Source organism: Bos mutus, chromosome 5 (assembly GCF_027580195.1).
Source record: "Bos mutus isolate GX-2022 chromosome 5, NWIPB_WYAK_1.1, whole genome shotgun sequence".
Taxonomy (NCBI): Eukaryota; Metazoa; Chordata; class Mammalia; order Artiodactyla; family Bovidae; genus Bos; species Bos mutus.
In genome coordinates this window covers 10,743,873-10,765,994 of record NC_091621.1, presented here as the reverse complement: position 1 = coordinate 10,765,994, position 22,122 = coordinate 10,743,873, and the positions used below count along the sequence as shown (strand labels likewise).

General features: G+C 38.7%; 1 protein-coding gene across 5 annotated transcripts in view; it reads right to left on the bottom strand.

Annotated features, from left to right (window-relative positions):
* The window catches only part of ANKS1B (ankyrin repeat and sterile alpha motif domain containing 1B), a 1,156,394-nt gene that overhangs the window by 676,630 nt on the left and 457,642 nt on the right, over positions 1-22,122 (bottom strand). The gene's annotated exons all lie outside the window — the stretch shown is intronic.

The window sequence follows — 22,122 nt, the reverse complement described above, 5'->3', positions numbered from 1 at the left end:
TAACATCACCCTTCAGAAAAACCGCAGTCTTTTTGGCTCTCAGGATTGTGCACATTTCCTAATTTAAGTCTTATTATGTTTTATTCATATTATCAATGTTAATGAAATATTAACAATCTTACAATAATAAGAGATTAAATACAATCTCTTTAAAATAAAGTTTATTGTACTTAACTTTCTGCAAAGTACAAAAAGTGCAATACACTTTTGGCTTAGTAACACTTACACTGCCCTCAAATACTTGCTAATTTTATCACTGAACTCCACAATTATTTTCCTGCAAAATATTCATGTTACCATTTCTCTTCCAGCTCATCATGTTTTTTGAAAAGCAGACATTACTTAGTCTATAATCTAAAATATCTGATGATATTGAAAATGTGTTTTACAGAGTTTTTTTTTACTTAAGGTGTTCAAATTATAACATGCTTTATACTTTCACCCTTGCAATATTTTTATAGGAATTGTTAAGAGGCATAAATATTGTTATATGAGTGTAAGTTATGTATTATTATGACACATGAACTCAGTAATGCAATTCAAATTAATACCCACATAGGACTCAGTTGCTTTTGAAGTATGAAAGACTGGTGTTCAATGTCAGGCTTGATTTCTCATGAAATGTCTGTCCTTGGGGCTACTAAATCTCAATTCACTTTCAATGTTCTTCCTACTAGACTATATAACTGCAATTAAAAACATGGATATGACCCTGGCTCCAATAGAAACACAGGTATGTCATTATCATGGTTTTGTCTCATTGTGTTGTATTTTATTTTTGTTTCACTTTGTATAAAGGCAGCAAACCAAATTTATATGATGTACCCTCTCATAAACATTATAAGGATAAAGCCAACTGATGTGTATGACTCCTTTACTTATAAATGTTTCTGAAATACATGTTTCTGAACCTTGACCACCCAAAGTTTTAAATCCACTAGAAGTACAATTTGTTATACAATCAAGCAAGAAAATAAACTATTTTTCTGCATTAATTTATTCTACCGCTGCTGCTGCTGCTAAGTCGTTTCAGTTGTGTCCGACTCTGTGTGACCCCATAGACAGCAGCCTACCAGGCTCCCCCATCCCTGGGATTCTCCAGGCAACAACACTGGAGTAGGTTGCCATTTCCTTCTCCAGTGCATGAAAGTGAAAAGTGAAAGTGAAGTCGCTCAGTTGTGTCCAACCCTCAGCGACCCCATGGACTGCAGCCCACCAGGCTCCTCCGTCCGTGGGATTTTCCAGGCAAGAATACTGGAGTGGGGTGCCATTGCCTTCTCTACTAATTTATTCTACAAGTATTTGCTAAGTGTATACTAAATTGTGGATACCTTGGCAAGCAGTATGATACGAATAAGATGAGGAAGCCATTGTCCCTCTTCTCTGGGTGATTACAGACTTGAAGTGGGAAGAGGGATGGTGAATGAGGGAATAAATCAGCAATCCAAGGATTGTGTGTCAGTACTGCATAGTACAGCGATAAGCATCATGAGAAGTGGACACAAGATGTAAAAGGTGAACCTCTACTTTAGAGACACAATTAGGATACAATTAGGAAAAGCTTCTGCAAGCAGGTAATTGATGGCTGACTTGAATCTTGTTGAAAGTGAGTGAAAGTGAAAGTTGCTCAGTCCTGTCCGACTCTTTGCAACCCCATGGACTATACAGTCTATGGAATTTTCAGGCCAGAATAGTGGAGTGGGTAGCCTTTCCCTTCTCCAGGGGATCTTCCTAACCCAGGGATCAAATCCAGGTCTCCCAAAGTGAGGGCAAATTCTTTACTAGCTGAGCCATCAGGGAAAGTAGAGGTGGTAGGAAAACAAATGAGGATGGGAAGAGGAAAAGTGCAAACTGCAAAAGGTTCATTATGGCTGTAGAGCAGAGTATGTGATGACAGCAAGTGGGTTCAAGCTGTGAGATACTGGATGTTTCAGGGGACAAATCATGAAGGGCTCTAATGCCATATTAAGGAGTTTGGTCTTTCATCTGACTATTCTAAGAAACCAATGGATGATTTCTAAGCAAGAGAGTTTCATAGCTGGGTTTGAATTTCAATAAAATCATTTTAGCAGTTTAAAGAATGAACAGGTAAGGGGAGAATCTGAGGAAGAGAGACTACAAGGGTATTGAATTGAGCCAAGACATAATGGGGTCCTGAGGTAAAGCAGTTGCAGTAGTGTTGCAGATCACAGATGTTTTTAGGAGATACTAAGGAGGTTAGTTCTTTAGATCTTGGCATCTGATTGGATGTGAAAGCTGATTTTCAGGGAGGAGTCTAGGGTGACTCATATATTTTTTGACTGGGTAGATGCCAAAAGATAAGGTTTTTGTGGGAAATATAAATGCATACACTCCTGTAGCAGAATTACACAAGATGTACTCAGCAGTGGCCACAGGACTGGAAAAGGTCAGTTTTCATTCCAATTCCAAAGAAAGGCAATGCCAAGCAATGTTCAGACTACTGCACAATTGTACTCATCTCACACATTAACAAGTAATGCTCAAAATTCTCCAAGCCAGGCTTCAACAGTACTTGAACCATGAACTTCCAGATGTTCAAGCTGGATTTAGAAAAAGCAGAGGAACTAGAGATCAAATTGCCAACATCTGCTGGATCATCAAAAAAGCAAGAGAGTTCCAGAAAAACATCTAATTTTCTTTATTGACTATGCCAAAGCCTTTGACTGTGTGGATCACAATAAACTGTGGAAAATTCTGAAAGAGATGGGAATACCAGACCACCTTACCTGTCTCTTGAGAAATCTGTATGCAGGTCAAGAAGCAACAGTTAGAATTGGACATGGAACAACAGACTGGTTCCAAATAGGAAAAGGAGTACGTCAAGGCTGTATATTGTCACCCTGCTTATTTCACTTTTATGAAGAGTACATCATGAGAAACACCAAGCTGGATGAAGCACAGTTGGAATCAAGATTGCCAGGAGAAATATCAATAACCTCAGATATGCAGATGGCACCACTCTATGGCAGAAAGTGAAAAAGAACTAAAGAGCCTCTTGATGAAAGTGAAAGAGGAGAGTGAAAAAGTTGGCTTAAAGCTCAACATTCAGAAAACTAAGATCATGGCATCTGGCCCCAGCACTTCATGGCAAATAGATGGGGAAAGAATGGAAATAGTGAGAGACTTTTTTCTTAGGCTCCAAAATCACAGCAGATGGTGACTGCAGCCATGAAATTAAAAGATGCTTGCTCCTTGGAAGAAAAGCTATGATTAACCTAGACAACAAATAAAAAAGCAGAGACATTAATTTACCAACAAAGATTCATCTAGTCAAAACTATGGTTTTTCCAGTAGTCATGTATGGATGTGAGAGTTGAACTATAAAGAAAGATGAGTGCCGAAGAATTGATGCTTTTGATCTGTAGTGTTGGAGAAGACTCTTGAGGGTCCCTTGGACTGCAAGGAGATCCAACCAGTCCATCCTAAAGGAAATCAGTCCTGAATATTCATTGGAAGGACTGATGCTGAAGATAAAACTCCAATACTTTGGCCACCTGATTCAAAGAACCGACTCATTGGAAAAGACCCTAATGCTGGGAAAGATTGAAGACAGGAGGAGAAGGGGACGACAGAGGATGAGAAGGTTGGTTGGCATCACCAACGCAATGGACATAAGTTTGAGTAGGCTCCTGGAGTTGGTGATAGACAGGGAAGCCTGGCATGCTATAGTCTATGGGGTTGCAGAGAGTCGGACACAATTGAGCAACTGAAGTGAACTGCATTGATGCCTGTATGCTCTCGGGACTCAGTATAGACTTCTTAATCTATATGATTATGCAAATCTACATGATATTTCCCTTTCTTTCTTTCTTTGAGCAGAGTACTGTGATTTCACCGTAGCCTAGCTTCAATCTTCAAATAACATATCAAGAGGAAAGGAGAGAAGCTAATGGAAATTCCAAAGGGAAGAAATCAGTGATCATCTGATCTCATTCTTATTTGGTTATTCAGAACTATCTATAGTTATCATGAGTCAGCTTAAAGAACATTGAGGTAGTGAGGAACCATTGCCCAAAGTTCCCTGAGTATCTGAGGTGATGGAAAATGAGAATCGTTATGTTAGTCATGCTCTAAGAAGGGGATCAGCAAACTATGGCCTGTGGCCCAAATCTGGCCTGTCTCCTGATAATGAAAATATAGTTTTATTGGAATACAACTATGTTCACCCATTCACTATTGTCTACAACTTGTCTCTGGAGAAGGCAATGGCAACCCACTCCAGTACTCTTGCCTGGAAAATCTCATGGGCAGAGGAGCCTGGTGGGCTGCAGTCCATGGGGTTGCTGGGAGTCGGACACGACTGAGCAACTTTACTTTCACTTTTCACTTTCATGCATTGGAGAAGGAAATGGCAACCCACTCCAGTGTTCTTGCCTGGAAAATTCCAGGGACGGCGGAGCCTGTTGGGCTGCCGTCTATGGGGTCGCACAGAGTCGGACACAACTGAAGCGACTTAGCAGCAGTAGCAGTAGCAGCAACAACTTCTCTCAACACGGCAATGATAGATTTGAGTGGTTTTAACAGAGGCCATATTATCCACAACACCTAAAATATTTACTATCTGTTTCTTTAGAGAAATTGTTAGCCAATCCCTGTTTTAAGGGATCATTTTACACATCATTTTAGTGCTCAACAAAACCATAAGTGTAGATTCTCTTTTACTCCTCAGTCTTATATGCATTTAGGTTGAGGCCATGTAACTGATTAATTGACTTGTTAGTAGAAGCAAGCCTTCTCTATCCCTCTCTTACTCACCAGATGATGTAGTTTCAAGATGAAGGGAGGTCAGTCAACCCACATCGGGCTTTATGAGAAGCTGAAGTAAACATCCTCTATGTGAAACTACTGAGATCCTGTGTTTGTCTGTGGTGGTCCTAGAACTACTTACTCTAACTAGCACAGAATGCAGTGGCTCAGGGAGGTTAAATGATCTACTCAAGATTACATAAGCAGTGGGATTTTCCTGGTGGTCCAGTGGTTAAGAATTCTCCTTCCAAGCATGGGAGTCAGGCTGGATACCTGGTCAGGGAACTGGGATGCCACATGCCACAGGGCAACTGAGCCCACAAGGCTACAGAGCCTGAGCATGCCACAGCAAAAGATCCTGCATGGCACAACTGAGACCCAACACAGCCAAATACATAAATAAAATAAGTAAATAAACATTAAAAATGAAAGAACAGAAATATTTTAAATTTTTACTTATTTATTTTAAATGGAGGACAATTGCTTTACAATATTGTGATGGTCTTTGCTATACATCAGCATGAATCAGCCCATTCATACGTGTCCCCTCTCTCCTGAATCTGCCTTCCATCTCCCTTTGCACCTCATCCCTCCAGATTACATAAGTAGTTAGCAGGAAGGACTTAGGTTAGAAAGAATGTTCATGTACTCAGACCTAGAGACAAACAGATGGTGCCTCATAAACACAGAGGACAGAGGCAGAATTAAAAAGGGATATCTATGGCGGGAAATAATAGCAATGGGGGAAAAAAGTAAAGAGATGGTAGAGATACTAAAAATGGAGATAAAAGAAGATGAGTCTGGAATATTTGCTTAAACTTTTAATAGATTATCTTTAAAAAAAAAACTATTCTGATGGAATCCTGCTAAGCCATTCAATATAAGAAAAAAATATCTTTACAAATTCACTGAAATTACAAATGGAATTTGTCAAATTTCAATGTCTAAAATAAGTAGGGTCTCTAAAATATCTCGCCTGCCTTGTGGCCAGCATTCATATAGCCCTGGCTTCCGAAGGACTTGCTTCCACACATATTCACTTAACTAGAGACAGCAAACTATAGATCATGTGCCAAACCCAGGCTTCTGACTATTTGTGTAAAGCCTGTGAGCTAAGAATACTTTTACATCTTTTAATGGCTGAAAAAAAATAGGAAAATAATATTAGTGACAGGTGAAAATTATATAAACCCAAATTGCAATGTTTTTAAATAAAGTTTTATCAGAACATAGTCCATGCTCATTCACTTATAAGTATTTAATTATACATAGGGACTTCCCTGGTGGTCTGGTGGTTGAGAGTCTGCCTGCCAATGGAGGGGACACAGGTTTGATCCCTGGTCCAGGAACTAGGATTTCACCTGATGCGAGGCAACTGCACACTTGCACCACAACTACTGAGGCTCAATGCCTAGAAACTGTGCTCTGCAACAGGAGAATCTACTGCAAGGAGGAGTCTGCACGTGTCAACTCGAGAGTAGCCCCCACTCACCGAAACTATAAAAAGCTGATGGGCAGCAATAAAGAAGCAGCAAAGCCAAAAATAAATAAGTGAAAGTGAAAGTGAAGTCGCTCAGTCATGTCCGACTCTTTGTGACCCCATGGACTGTAGCCTACCATGCTCCTCCATCCCTGGGATTCTCCAGGCAAGAATACTAGAGTGGGTGGCCATTTCCTTCTCCAGGAGATCTTCCCAACACAGGAATCAAACCCAGGTCTCCCGCATTGCAGGAGAATAAATAATATATATATATATATATATATATATATTATATTTTAAAGTATATATTGTCAATGTCTGTCTTCATGATATGGTTCAGTTTAGTTCAGTTCAGTTGCTCAGTCATGTCCGAGTCTTTGAGACCCCATGAATCGCAGCACACCAGGCCTCCCTGTCCATCACCAACTCCCGGAGTTTACCCAAACTCAAGTCCATTGAGTCAGTGATGCCATCCAGCCATCTCATCCTCTGTTGTCCCTTTCTCCTCCTGCCCCCGATCCCTCCCAGCATCAGGATCTTTTCCAATGAGTCAACTCTTCACATGAGGTGGCCAAAGTATTGGAGTTTCAACTTTAGCATCAGTCCTTCCAATGAACACCCATGACTGAGCTCCTTCAGAATGGACTGGTTGGGTCTCCTTGCAGTCCAAGGGACTCTCAAGAGTCTTCTCCAACACCACAATTCAAAAGCATCAATTCTTTGGTGCTCAGCTTTCTTCACAGTCCAACTCTCACATCCATACACGACTATGGGAAAAACCATAGTTTTGACTAGACAGACCTTTGTTGGCAAAGTAATGTCTCTGCTTTTGAATATGTTATCTAGGTTGGTCATAACTTTCCTTCCAACGAGTAAGCGTCTTTTAATTTCATGGCTGCAGTCACCATCTGCAGTGATTTTGGAGCCCCCAAAAATCAAGTCTGACATGGTTTCCACTGTTTCCCCATCTATTTTCCATGAAGTGATGGGACCAGATGTCATGATCTTAGTTTTCTGAATGTTGAGCTTTAAGCCAACTTTTTCATTCTCCTCTTTCACCTTCATCAAGAGGCTTTTTAGTTCCTCTTCACTTTCTGCCATAAGGGTGGTGTCATTTGCATATCTGAGGTTATTGATATTTCTCCTGGCAATCTTGATTCCAGCTTGTGCTTCTTCCAGCCCAGCATTTCTCATGATGTACTCTGCGTATAAGCTATATAAGCAGGGTGACAATATACAGCCTTGACATACTCCTTTTCCTATTTGGAACCAGTCTGTTGTCCCATGTCCAGTTCTAACTGTTGCTTCCTGACCTGCATATAGGTTTCTCAAGAGGCAGGTCAGGTGGTCTGGTATTCCCATCTCTTTCAGAATTTTCCACAGTTTATCGTGATCCACACAGTCAAAGGCTTTGGCATAGTCAATAAAGCAGAAATAGATGTTTTTCTGGAATTCCTTTTCTTTTTCCATGATCCAGCAGATGTTGGCAATTTGATCTCTGGTTCCTCTGCCTTTTCTAAAACCAGCTTGAACATCTGGAAGTTCACGATTCACGTATTGCTGAAGCCTGGCTTGGAGAATTTTGAGCATTACTTTACTAGCGTGTGAGATGAGTGCGAGTGCAATTGTGCGGTAGTTTGAGCATTCTTTGGTATTGCCTTTCTTTGGGATTGGAATGAAAACTGACCTTTTCCAGTCCTGTGGCCACTGCTGAGTTTTCCAAATTTGCTGGCATATTGAGTGCAGCACTTTCACAGCATCGTCTTTCAGGATTTGAAATAGCTCCACTGGAATTCCATCACCTCCACTAGCTTTGTTCATAGTGATGTTTTCTAAGGCCCACTTGACTTCACATTCCAGGATGTCTGGCTCTAGGTGAGTGATCACACCATCATGATTATCTTGGTCATGAAGATCTTTTTGTACAGTTCTGTGTATTCTTGCCACCTATTCTTTTTTTAGGCCCATACCATTTCTGTCCTTTATCGAGCCCATCTTTGCATGAAATGTTCCCTTGGTATCTCTAATTTTCTTGGAGAGATCTCTAGTCTTTCCCATTCTGTTGTTTTCCTCTATTTCTTTGCATTGATCACTGAGGAAGGCTTTCTTATCTCGCCTTGCTATTCTTTGGAACTCTGCATTCAGATGCTTATATCTTTCCTTTTCTCCTTTGCTTTTTGCTTTTCTTCTTTTCACAGCTATTTGTTAGGCTTCCCCAGACAGCCATTTTGCTTTTTTGCATTTCTTTTACATGGGGATGATCTTGATCCCTGTCTACTGTACAATGTCATGAACCTCCATCTACAGTTCATCAGGCACTGTATCTATCAGATCTAGTCCCTTAAATCTTTCTCACTTCCACTGTATAATCATAAGGGATTTGATTTAGGTCATACCTGACTGGCCAAGTGGTTTCCCTACTTTCTTCAATTTAAGTCTGAATTTGACAATAAGGAGTTCATGATCTGAGCCACAGTCAGCTCCCGGTCTTGCTTTTGCTGACTGTATAGAGCTTCTCCATCTTTGGCTGCAAAGAATATAATCAATCTGATTTCGCTGTTGACCATCTGGTGATATCCATGTGTAGAGTCTTCTCTTATGTTGTTGGAAGAGGGTGTTTGCTATGACCAGTGCGTTCTCTTGGCAAAACACTATTAGCCTTTGCCCTGCTTCATTCTGTAGTCCAAGGCCAAATTTGCCTGTTACTCCAGGTGTTTCTTGACTTCCTACTTTTGCATTCCAGTCCCCTATAATGGAAAGGACATCTTTTGGGGGTGTTAGTTCTAAAAGGTCTTGTAGGTCTTCATAGAACCGTTCAACTTCAGCTTCTTCAGTGCTACTGGTTGGGGCATAGACTTGGATTACTGTGATATTGAATGATTTGCCTTGGAAACGAACAGAGATCATTCTGTCATTTTGAGATTGTATCTAAGTACTGCATTTTGGACTCTTTTGTTGACAATGCAGGCTACTCCATTTCTTCTAAGGGATTCCTGCCCACCGTAGTAGATATAATGGTCATCTGAGTTAAATTCACCCACTCCAGTCCATTTTAGTTTGCTGCTTCCTAGAATGTTGATGTTCACTCTTGCCATCTCCTGATATGGTTGCAGAGTTAAATAGTTGCAACAGAGACCATATGACTCACAAAGTCTAAACTATTTTACTCTCTGATCCTACACCAGAGAATAAGTTGGTGATCCCTGCTATGCACTGATTATAGAATATTTCTGAGGACCTGAAACTAAGTAGACACTTGAATGATTGTGAGTTAAGGCCAGTTACATGGAGTTGCTGGACCCAGTCCAAAATGGAAATTTGGGGCTCTTTGTTCCAAAAGCAGGGAAATAGTTTTCCCTTTATTCCTTAGTCATTCTCTACATCTGTCATGGTAGCTCTATTTGCCATATACTGTCACATTCCCTTGGACACAGGGACACTTACAGGGCGAGAGCAGACCTTCACAGGCATCCAGGGGTTTTTCCCTCCAACTCAGTACATATACTCAAACTTGACCATCCCCACACTCAGGGTCTCAGTGCTGTGTCAGCAGTTGGTGGGCTGGCTGTGAGCACTGGGGTTGGGGGATCAGGTGTTACTTAGTAATGTGGGGAGATGGAGGGTGGTGGGACCACAGATGAACCAAGGCTCCAAGCCCCAGCACATACTCCATTATCCCACTGACTTCGCTTACAAAATACAAATACAGAGATAAGAATTAAGAATTTTAGACAGCTGTGCAAGAGTATTAAAATCCAAACATGGGGTTTTCTTAGCATGAAGCCTATTGACACTGCACTGGTCCCACATCAATGAAGCCAGTGGCATCTTAATCATTACTACAAATGGACTAATGTGTGAATTTACTGGTGTCACATACAGGATAGCATGCATCCCCTACCCTTATTTTGGATTCTCTTTATCAATCAGAATCAAGTTTGTAAGAATATGTCTATGCTGTACAGAGATATAAATGAAATGCAACATTCTGATGCAATGCATGCTAAGTGCTTCAGTCATGTCCAACTCTTTGCAACCCCATGGGCTGTAGCCCACCAGGCTCCTCTGTCAATGAGATTCTCCAGGAAAAGATAGTGGAGGGGGTTGCCATTTCCTCCTCCAGGGAATCTTTCCAATCCAGGGAATTTAATGGCATTACTGTAAACCAGATAGATATAACTCACATATGAATAAAATGAGAGCCCCAAATTCCTAACTAGGATGAGATTTAGGTAATGTTTACATTTTAAATTTTCTCTAGATTGGAATCTAAGTTTCAAATATCCATTCTGTTTCCTCCTCTGTTATTTTCAAATTATTTAACCTAATGGACAGTTATAAAAAAATCCACTTACACTTGAATTTAAGTGGACTTTAAATCATTTTAATTCACTTAATTTAATTATAATAGGACCTCATCAACTCCTAATAAAATGTCAAATAGGACTAAATGGATATATTGGTGTCAGCAAAAAGAAAAAGTGGTGCTAACAAAAGTCAATAATGACATTAAAGTATCCAAGCAAAACTGAGGTTCAAAATGAGTTCCCAGAGAAGATAGATGAATGTCAGAAAAAAAATAAGTGGCATTAGCAGAAATGGGCTTCCCTGGTGGCTCACATGGCAAAAAAATCCACCTGCAATGCAGGAGATGTGGGTTTCATCCTTGGGTTGGTAAGATCTCCTGGAGAAAGGAGTGGCTACCCACTCCAATATTCTTACCTGGATAATTCCATGGATAGAAGAGCCTGTGGACTATAGTCCATAGGGTGGCAAAGAGTTGGACACGAGTGAGTGACTAACACTTTCACTTTCATCAGCAGAAATACCTGGAGATGATAGACTTCCTAGATACTGGCCCATTGATAACTTATATCAACACAAAGCAATATACTGTCAATCAGTGGCAAAAAAATTTAGATGCTTTCTTATATTTTTTTAAAATGGGTATGAAGTGGGGTGGTAAAAATGGGAAGCTAGACCAGTGGTATTTTCTTTTAGGATTTTAATCAACATGAAATATTTTATGTATATGGTATATGGTGGGAATTTTAATTCTAAGTTATTTTTTCACCAATGATAGCCTACTGTCCCAATACCATCATTTTTTTCTTTACTGATTTAAAATGCCACCATTATCATGTATTACATTTCTAAATATAGACTAGGTTTACATTTTTGTTCTCTACTGTATTCCTGTTGATCTAATCCTGTGCTAATACTACCCTTTCTTAATTACTGTTGTGGCTTCTCCTCCTACTTCTAGAGTTCATAATAAATGGATACCGAATCTCTACAATCTTTCTTGTTTTATATTCTGAAATATTCTACTATTTTATGTTCTATAATTTATTCAAAAACTTCTACCATCAGCCATGTGTCAGGCACTGTTCTAGGCTTTCAAGAATACATCAGTGAACATGGCATATTTCTCCATCTATTAGTGTCCTCTTTGATTTCTTTCACCAGTGTTTTATAGTTTTCTATATATAGGTCTTTAGTTTCTTTAGGTACATATATTCCTAAGTATTTTATTCTTTCCATTGCAATGGTGAATGGAATTGTTTCCTTAATTTCTCTTTCTGTTTTCTCATTATTAGTGTATAGGAATGCAAGGGATTTCTGTGTGTTGATTTTATATCCTGCAACTTTGCTATAATCATTGATTAGTTCTAGTAATTTTCTGGTGGAGTCTTTAGGGTTTTCTATGTAGAGGATCATGTCATCTGCAAATAGTGAGAGTTTTACTTCTTCTTTTTCAATTTGGATTCCTTTTATTTCTTTTTCTGCTCTGATTGCTGTGGCCAAAACTTCCAAAACTATGTTGAATAGTAGTGGTGAAAGTGGGCACCCTTGTCTTGTTCCTGACTTTAGAGGAAATGCTTTCAATTTTTCACCATTGAGGATAATGTTTGCTGTGTGTTTGTCATATATAGCTTTTATTATGTTGAGGTATGTTCCTTCTATTCCTGCTTTCTGGAGAGTTTATATCATAAATGGATGTTGAATTTTGTCAAAGGCTTTCTCTGCATCTATTGAGATAATCATATGGTTTTTATTTTTCAATTTGTTAATGTGGAGTATTACATTGATCGATTTGCGGATATTGAAGAATCCTTGCATCCCTGGGATAAAGCCCACTTGGTCATGGTGTATGATCTTTTTAATGTGTTGTTGGATTCTGATTGCTAGAATTTTGATAAGGATTTTTGCATCTATGTTCATCAGTGATATTGGTCTGTAGTTTTCTTTTTTTGTGGGATCTTTGTGGTATTCTTCACAGAGCTAGAACAAATAATTTCACAATTTGTATGGAAATACAAAAAACCTCGAATAGCCAAAGCTATCTTGAGAAAGAAGAATGGAACTGGAGGAATCAACCTACCTGACTTCAGGCTCTACTATAAAGCCACAGTTATCAAGACAGTATGGTACTGGCACAAAGACAGAAGTATAGATCAATGGAACAAAATAGAAAGCCCAGAGATAAATCCATGCACATATGGACACCTTATCTTTGACAAAGGAGGCAAGAATATACAATGGATTAAAGACAATCTCTTTAACAAGTGGTGCTGGGAAATCTGGTCAACCACTTGTAAAAGAATGAAACTAGAACACTTTCTAACACCATACACAAAAATAAATTCAAAATGGATTAAAGATCTAAATGTAAGACCAGAAACTATAAAACTCCTAGAGGAGAACATAGGCAAAACACTCTCTGACATACATCACAGCAGGATCCTCTATGACCCACCTCCCAGAATATTGGAGATAAAAGCAAAAATAAACAAATGGGACCTAATTAAACTTAAAAGCTTCTGCACATCAAAAGAAACTATTAGCCAGGTGAAAAGGCAGCCTTCAGAATGGGAGAAAATAATAGCAAATGAAGCAACTGACAAACAACTAATCTCAAAAATATACAAGCAACACCTACAGCTCAACTCCAGAAAAATAAATGACCCAATCAAAAAATGGGCCAAAGAACTAAATAGGCATTTCTCCAAAGAAGACATACAGATGGCTAACAAACACATGAAAAGATGCTCAACATCACTCATTATCAGAGAAATGCAAATCAAAACCACGATGAGGTACCATTTCACACCAGTCAGAATGGCTGCGATCCAAAAGTCTACAAGCAATAAATGCTGGAGAGGGTGTGGAGAAAAGGGAACCCTCTTACACTGTTGGTGGGAATGCAAACTAGTACAGCCACTATGGAGAACAGTGTGGAGATTCCTTAAAAAACTGGAAATAGAACTGCCTTATGATCCAGCAATCCCACTGCTGGGCATACACACTGAGGAAACCAGAAGGGAAAGAGACACGTGTACCCCAATGTTCATTGCAGCACTGTTTATAATAGCCAGGACATGGAAGCAACCTAGATGTCCATCAGCAGATGAATGGATAAGAAAGCTGTGGTACATATATACACAATGGAGTATTACTCAGCCATTAAAAATAATACATTTGAAACAGTTCTAATGAGGTGGATGAAACTGGAGCCTATTATACAGAGTGAAGTAAGCCAGAAAGAAAAACACCAATACAGTATACTAAAGCATATATATGGAATTTAGAAAGAATTTAGAAAGATAACCCTGTGTACGAGACAGCAAAAGAGACACAGATGTATAGAACAGTCTTTTGGACTCTGTGGAAGAAGGAGAGGGTGGGAAGATTTGGGAGAATGGCATTGAAACATGTATAATATCATGTATGAAACGAGATGCCAGTCCAGGTTCGATGCACGATACTGGATGCTTGGGGCTGGTGCACTGGGATGACCCAGAGGGATGGTATGGGGAGGGAGGAGGGAGGAGGGTTCAGGATGGGGAACACATGTACACTTGTGGCGGATTCATTTCGATAATTGGCAAAACTAATACAATATTGTAAAGTTTAAAAATAAAGTAAAATTAAAAAAAAAGAATACATCAGTGAACAAGTAATGCATGAAACATTTACACATGTTAAAACTTCAGAGGTGATGATCCTATATTTAATTTTCAATAATTTTTTTGTTTTCTAAGTTAAAAAAATGATTTCCCTTAAAAAAATAGCCTCTTCTTTTCTGAATTCAATAACCTCCCAAATCATTCTGAGGAAACCAATTCCAATCTTTCTCTGCCATTAACTTTTGTTTTCTGAAAGGTCATTCACTCTATTCATTGATCTTGGTTCCTTTCTTTTTGGTTGCTAATTTTCCTCAAATGTTTGGCATTCTTGGTAAACCATTTTTGATTATGTAGGATACTGCTTCATTTCTCTTTCCTGCTCCAGTTCTCACAGTAGGGGCTTTAGCCGACTTCACCTTACTGAGACATTATTACCATGTGGCAGGAAAATAAAGTCAACTGCTTCATGTTGAGGTCATGCTGCTGAGGTGTTTTATTTCTCCAGACTAATCCCTAGCTAAATCCAACACCATTTGTTTTTATCTTCCAAAAGTTCCCAAATGCCTCTAATAGCATCACTCCCTAATTTTCATCACTGTTTTGCTGTGCTCAGTCGTGTCCAACTCTTTGCGACTCTATGGGCTGTAGCCGCCAGGCTCCTCTGTCCATGGGATTCTCCAGGCAAGAATGCTGCCTGCCATTAAAAAGAATACATTTGAATCAGTTCTAATGAGGTGGATGAAACTGGAGCCTATTATACAGAGTGAAGTAAGCCAGAAGGAAAAACACCAATACAGTATACTAACGCATATGTATGGAATTTAGAAAGATGGTAACGATAACCCTGTATACGAGACAGCAAAAGAGACACTGATGTATAGAACAGGCTTATGGACTCTGTGGGAGAGGGAGAGGGTGGGAAGATTTGGGAGAATGGCATTGAAACATGTGAAATGTCATGTATGAAACGAGATGCCAGTCCAGGTTCAATGCGATGCTGGATGCTTGGGGCTGGTGCACTGGGACGACCCAGAGGGATGGTATGGGGAGGGAGGAGGAGGAGGAGGGTTCAGGATGGGGAACACATGAGAAATAAAGGAATAAAAAATTAAAAAAAAAAAAAAAAAAAAAAAAAAAAATTGACTGAAACTTTAAAAAAAAAAAAAAGAATGCTGCCTGGAAGATGGAGATGAGACTAAGACTAAGAACCTTAGTCTCTTGGGTCTCCTGTATTGACAGATGGATTCTTTACCACTGTGCTATGGATTTATTTTTATTTTTATATTTATTTTACCATTTTAATTGCTGTAAGGAAGAAGATGCAAATACTTGGGCAAATACTTGCTGCTGCTGCTGCTAAGTCGCTTCAGTTGTGTCTGACTCTGTGTGACCCCATAGACGGCAGCCCACCAGGCTCCCCCATCCCTGGGATTCTCCAGGCAAGAACAATGGAGTGGGTTGCCATTTCCTTCTCCAATGCATGAAAGTGAAGAGTGAAAGTGAAGTCGCTCAGTCGTGTCCGACTTGTAGCAACCCCATGGACTGTAGTCCACGAGGCTCCTCTGTCCATGGGATTTTCCAGGCAAGAGTACTGGAGTGGGGTGCCATTGCCTTTTCTGTCAGTTATGTATATTGAGTTAGAATTCTCATATTTCTGTCCATCACTTTTAAAACAGTATAAAGAAGGGATATGAGAGAGTGTAGACAGCACTACAGTATAGAGTAGATATTATTAAACTTATTATTACATGTCATGCAAATTGGAAGCAGTTTATATTTTCTTTCTTTGGGAAAAAACTTTAAAATGTCCAATTTTTATCATGAATACAATAGTTAATAATGATTAAGACCTTTTTCTAAAGATACAGATCTTATCTTCAGGCAAGCAAAATACTATTCCTCTCCTCTACAGATAGATTATGGCTGAAGAGAGAAAAAAAGGTGCCACCATGAGGAGGAAGGTGAAGTCGATGTGAGTAAATATTGAGTGCCTAAGAAGCTTCGACATTCTTCCAGGAGCTTGAGATTTTTATCTTATTTAAACATAAAAGGTTAGTATTAAAAGTAACTATTACTCTTTCCATTTTACAATGAACTTGAGATTTAAAGATAGCCTCACAGTTTAAAAGTAGGAGAGCTAAAACTAAAACATAGATCTATGGAATTTCAAATTGATTGCATTTATCCCCCAGGACATCACACTAAAGGTTAAAAAAAAAAAAAGTAAACATAAAGTTACAAGCAGAGACAAGAGCCTCATAGTTCTTGAGTTCCTCACTTCACATCAATGAGCGATTTTCCTCCTCTTCAGTCTAATGACAGCATTGATTTTTTAAAAAACCCATTGTTTTAGAAGGTGTTGACAAAAGCACAAGTGTGCAGGAAAAGGAACAGACAGAATCTAAATCAGTTACGTATTAAACTTTTAGAGGCACAACGTGTTTTATTGAAGGGCAGACTTTTAAAAAATATTCCAATTTCCTGCTTTTACATCTGCAATTAATTTAATTTTTGTGTGGAGATATTTGGCTATGGATAACATATATATTCATCTTCCAATAAAAGAGAAAATGGTAAAACTGTTAGTGTGTTCCTAGTATTTATCATATATAATCATGAGTGTAAAGCTTTATAAGTAGTCTATAATACATATTTCTTCATATGAGTTAATTTCCTCATACAAGGTATTCAAACTTTAATTGGAAAGACTCCACAGCCATGAAAAGGTAATAAAACTGTGATTTTAATTCTAATTTTCTTTTATGAAAGTGTTAAGTGGCTCTGGGCTCAGTGCAGACAGTGAAGAACTTTAGAGCCTTTAACCTCTAAACCAAGAGGTTTATTTTTACAGAAGATTCTCCCAGCATTAAAATAGTTATGACAATCTTGCAAAAAATATTTTTTGAATTAGGCACACCAAATATCTATGCATTAATATTTCAAAGATGCTGAAATCAAATTCAAATGAGTCCAAGATTAAAAATAAAGCCAGCTTTATTTCCCAATTTAGTTTCTTTAAAAAAAATAATTTTAAATGACTTGTTTCAGTCCAAGAACAGCAGGAAGTTTAATTACGTAATGGATTATAAATGATGTGTCCTGAGCAGCCAAAATGGGAAGCTCATAACACTGTATGAGCAAAAGAAAAATTTTTTACAAATAAAGATGCATGTTGTTTTTACTTTTACAGCTCAATTTTTTCAACTAATTGGAGAAAATTGTAGTCACATGCAGTTGTAAGAAATAATACAGAGAAACTGCTTGTGACCTTTTCCTGGTTTCCCCCAAATATATTTAACATCTTGCAAAACTATACTGTGTGTGTTGCTCAGTCGTGTCTGACTCTTGTGACCCCATGGGCCACAGCCGGTCAGGCTCCTCTACCCATGGTATTTCTCAGACAAGAAAATTGGAGTGGGTTGCCATTTCCTTCTCCAGTTGTGATTGATATACAGCACTTTAAAAGTTTAATGTATACAGCATAATGATTTAACTTATATACATCATAAAATGATCACCACAGTAAGTTTAGTGAACATCCATCATCCCCTAGAGATACAAAATAAAAGAAAGCAATATTTTCCTTGTGATGAAAACTAAGGATTTACTCTCTTAACAACCTTCATATATAACATACACCATGTGAATTATATTTATCATGTTGCACTTTCACCCTTCATACTTAAATGTCATAAGTGGATGTTTGTACCTTTTGACTATTTTCATCCAACTCCCTCTTCCCTGACCCCTTGCTTCTAGTAACACAAATCTGATCTCTTTTTCTATGAATTTGCTTGTTCTTCAAGTATAATTGACCTAAAACACTCTGTAACTCCTGGTGCACAGCATAGTGATTTGATATTTATCTACATTTCAAAATGATCACCATGCTAAGTCCAGTTACTGTTCATTAAGAAGAGGTGGAAAAAATGCACAGAACAACAGTAAAAAAAAGGTCTTCATGACTCAGATAATTACGATGGTGTGATCATTCACCTAGAGCCAGACATCCTGGAATGTGAAGTCAAGTGGGCCTTAGAAAGCATCACTATGAACAAAGCTCGTGGAGGTGATGGAATTCCAGTGGAGCTATTTCAAATCCTAAAAGATGATGCTGTGAAAGTGCTGCACTCAATATGCCAGCACATTTGGAAAACTCAGCAGTGGCCACAGGACTGGAAAAGGTCAGTTTTCATTCCAATCCCAAAGAAAGGCAATGCCAAAGAATGCTAAAACTACCACACAATTGCACTCATCTCACACACTAGTACAGAGAAGGCAATGGCAACCCACTCCAGTACTCTTGCTTGGAAAATTGCATGGACGGAGGAGCCTGGTAGGCTGCAGTCCATGGGGTTGCTAAGAGTCGGACATGACTGAGCAACTTCACTTTCAGTTTTCATTTTCATGCATTGAAAAAGGAAATGGCAACCCACTCCAGTGTTCTTGCCTGGAGAATCCCAGGGACGTGGGAGCCTGATGGGCTGCCATCTATGGGGTCGCACAGAGTCAAACATGACTGAAGTGACGTAGCAGCTTAGCAGCACACGCTAGTAAAGTAATGCTCAAAATTCTCCAAGCCAGGCTTCAGCAATATGTGAACCATGAACTTCCAGATGTTCAAGCCGGTTTTAGAAAAGGCAAAGGAACCAGAGATCAAATTGCCAACATCCGCTGGATCATAGAAAAAGCAAGAGAGTTCCAGAAAAACATCTATTTCTGCTTTATTACTATGCCAAAGCCTTTGACTGTGTGGATTACAATAAACTGTGGAAAATTCTGAAAGAGATGGGAATACCAGACCACCTGACCTGCCTCTTGAGAAACCTATATGCAGGTCAGGAAGCAACAGTTAGAACTGGACATGGAACAACAGACTGGTTCCAAATAGCAAAAGGAGTACGTCAAGGCTGTATATTGTCACCCTGCTTATTTAACTTATATGCAGAGTACATCATGAGAAACGCTGGGCTGGAAGAAGCACAAGCTGGAATCAAGATTGCCGGGAGAAATATAAATAACTTCAGATATGCAGATGACACCACCCTGATGGCAGAAAGTGAAGAGGAACTAAAAAGCCTCTTGGTGAAAGTGAAAGAGGAGAGTGAAAAAGTTGGCTTAAAGTTCAACATTCAGAAAACTAAGATCATGGCATCTGGTCCCATCACTTCATGGGAAATGGATGGGGAAACAGTGGAAACAGTGTCAGACTTTATTTTTTTGGGCTCCAAAATCACTGCAGATGGTGACTGCAGCCATGAAATTAAAAGACGCTTACTCCTTGGGAGGATGGTTATGACCAACCTACACAGCACATTCAAAAGCAGAGACATTACTTTGCCGACAAAGGTGTGTCTAGTCAAGGCTATGGTTTTTCCAGTGGTCATGTATGGATGTGAGAGTTGGACTGTAAAGAAAGCTGAGTGGCAAAGAATTGGTGCTTTTGAACTGTGGTGTTGGAGAAGACTCTTGAGAGTCCCTTGGACTGCAAGGAGACCCAACCAGTCCATCCTAAAGGAGATCAGTCCTGAGTTTTCATTGGAAGAACTGATGCTGAAGCTGAAACTCCAATACTTTGGCCACCTCATGTGAAAAGTTGACTCACTGGAAAAGACCCTGATGCTGGGAGGGATTGGGGGCAGGAGGTAAGGGGATGACAGAGGATGAGATGGCTAGATGGCATCACCGACTCGATGGACTTGAGTTTGTGTAAACTCCGGGAGTTGGTGATGGACAGGGAGGCCTGGCGTGCTGCAATTCATGGGGTCGCAAAGAGTCGGACATGACTGAGGGACTGAACTGAACTAAACTGAACCATACAAAGATGTTATGTTACTAACGTGTATATTCCCCACACCATACATTTCATATCCAGCAGTGCCTTTATTTTGCAGCTGGAAGCGTGAACCTTTTAATCCACCTCACCTACTCCTCTTAACCTCCCCATCCCCTACCCTCTGGCAACCACCAGTTTGTTTCCTGTATCTATGACTCTGATTCTGTTTTGTTACGTTTGTTCATTTGTTTTGTTTTTCAGATTCCACATATAAATGAAATTATACAGTATTTGTCTGTCTCTGTCTGACTTACTTCATTAGCGTAAACGCCCTCTGAGTCCATCCATGTTGCCACAAATGCAAGATTTCATATTTTTTATGATTAATATTCCATTGTATGAGTGTAGTGTCTTATCTTCTATCTATTGATGAGTACTTAAGTTGTTTCTATAGCTTGGCTACTGCAAATAATGCTGCAATAACATAGGAGTGCATATATCATTTTTTAATTAGTATTTCCATTTTCTTTGGATACACAGGCGTGATATTGCTATGTTATATGGTACTCCTATTTTCAATTTTTGGAGGAAACTTCACACTGTTTTCCATAGTGGTTGCATGAATTTACACTGCCAACAACAGTGTACAAGGGTTCCCTTTTCTACACATCCTTGCTAAAACTTATTATTTGTTTTCTTGATAATAGCCACTTTGACAGAAGTCAGGTGATACGTTATCCTGGTTTTAATTTTCAATGTTTATTTTGTATCCTCTGACTTTATTGTAGATTTTTTTGTAGATTCTTTGGGATTTCCTGCATAGAAAATTTTATCCTCTGCAAATAAGAAAAGTTGTATTTCTTGCTTTCCCATCTGTATGTCTTTTATGTCTTCCCCTTTCTTTCCCCCTCTTTATTGTACAGGCTAGAAGTTCTAGAACTATGTTGAATAACAGTGGTGAAAAAAGAAGACACACTTACCTTGTTTTTGATCTTAGAAGGAAAACATTTAAATTTTCACTATTAAATATTATGTCAGCTGATGGGTTTTAGTAGATGTTCTTTATCAAGTTGAGGAAGTTCTCTATTTCTCTCTTATGATATTTTTTTTTTCTTAATCATGAAAAGTAACTGTTGAAAGCTTTTTCTGCTTCAATTGACATGATCATGTTTTTTCTTCTTTATAGATTTTCAAACACTGATCCAATCTTGTATACCTGGAATAAACTCCATCAGTCATAGTGTATAATTCTTTGCATATATTGTTGAGCTCCTATTTAAGAAATTTTGTGTCTATATTCATGAAGGATAATGCTCTATAATTTTTACTCTTTTGTTGGGGTTTTAATTTGTCTGTTTTTCCTTTAAATGTACTGCTTGGTTTGGTATCAAAGGATAGTTTACACTTAGAATTAATCCTTTAAATGTTTGTTATAATTCTCCAGCAAAATCATGTGAGCTTGGAGATTTATTTTTTGAAATATTAAAAAATCATGAATTCAATTTCTTCAGTAGCTATAGAACCAGTCACATTATCTTTTTAATATTGGGTGAATTGCAATCGTTTGTGTTTTAAGAAAAATTGGTTCATTTAACCTTAGTTGTCAAATTTATTTGGGTATAGTGGCTTGTAATATTCCTTTATTAGACTTGATGTCTATAGAATTTGTGGTGATATTCCCTGTTTATTTCCTGATACAGGTAATTTGTGCCTTTCTTTTTTCAGCTTCAGTTTAAAAACAGCAGGAAGTAATTACATAAGAATTCACAGAAGTATTTAAAATAGCTGCCCTGGAAACTATAAGGAGCACCTAAAGAAGCAAGCTGTCAGGAGAGTCTGATGGGAACTAAGGGGCAGAGACCCTGGTAGAACATCCCTAAAAAGCCACCCATCCCTGATTTGGAGGAATGAAGACTCAAGGCCATGATGGATCATGGAGCTGGGGAGAAAGCACACTCCAAATAATTTCTACTACTCAATTATGGATAAGCAGTTTTAGAAAGCATGATATTTATTAGGAGGTCCAAGAAACACAGAGGTGACTCTATCAAGCAGAAAGTTGCTTGATAGGTTGTTAGTTATTAGTAGTTTGTTGTTAGTAGTTTGAATAGCATGCAACAGATAGCAACTTTGGAGAAGGAAACTATTCATTAAATACATTTTAAACCCAAATGAAACATAAAGTTGGG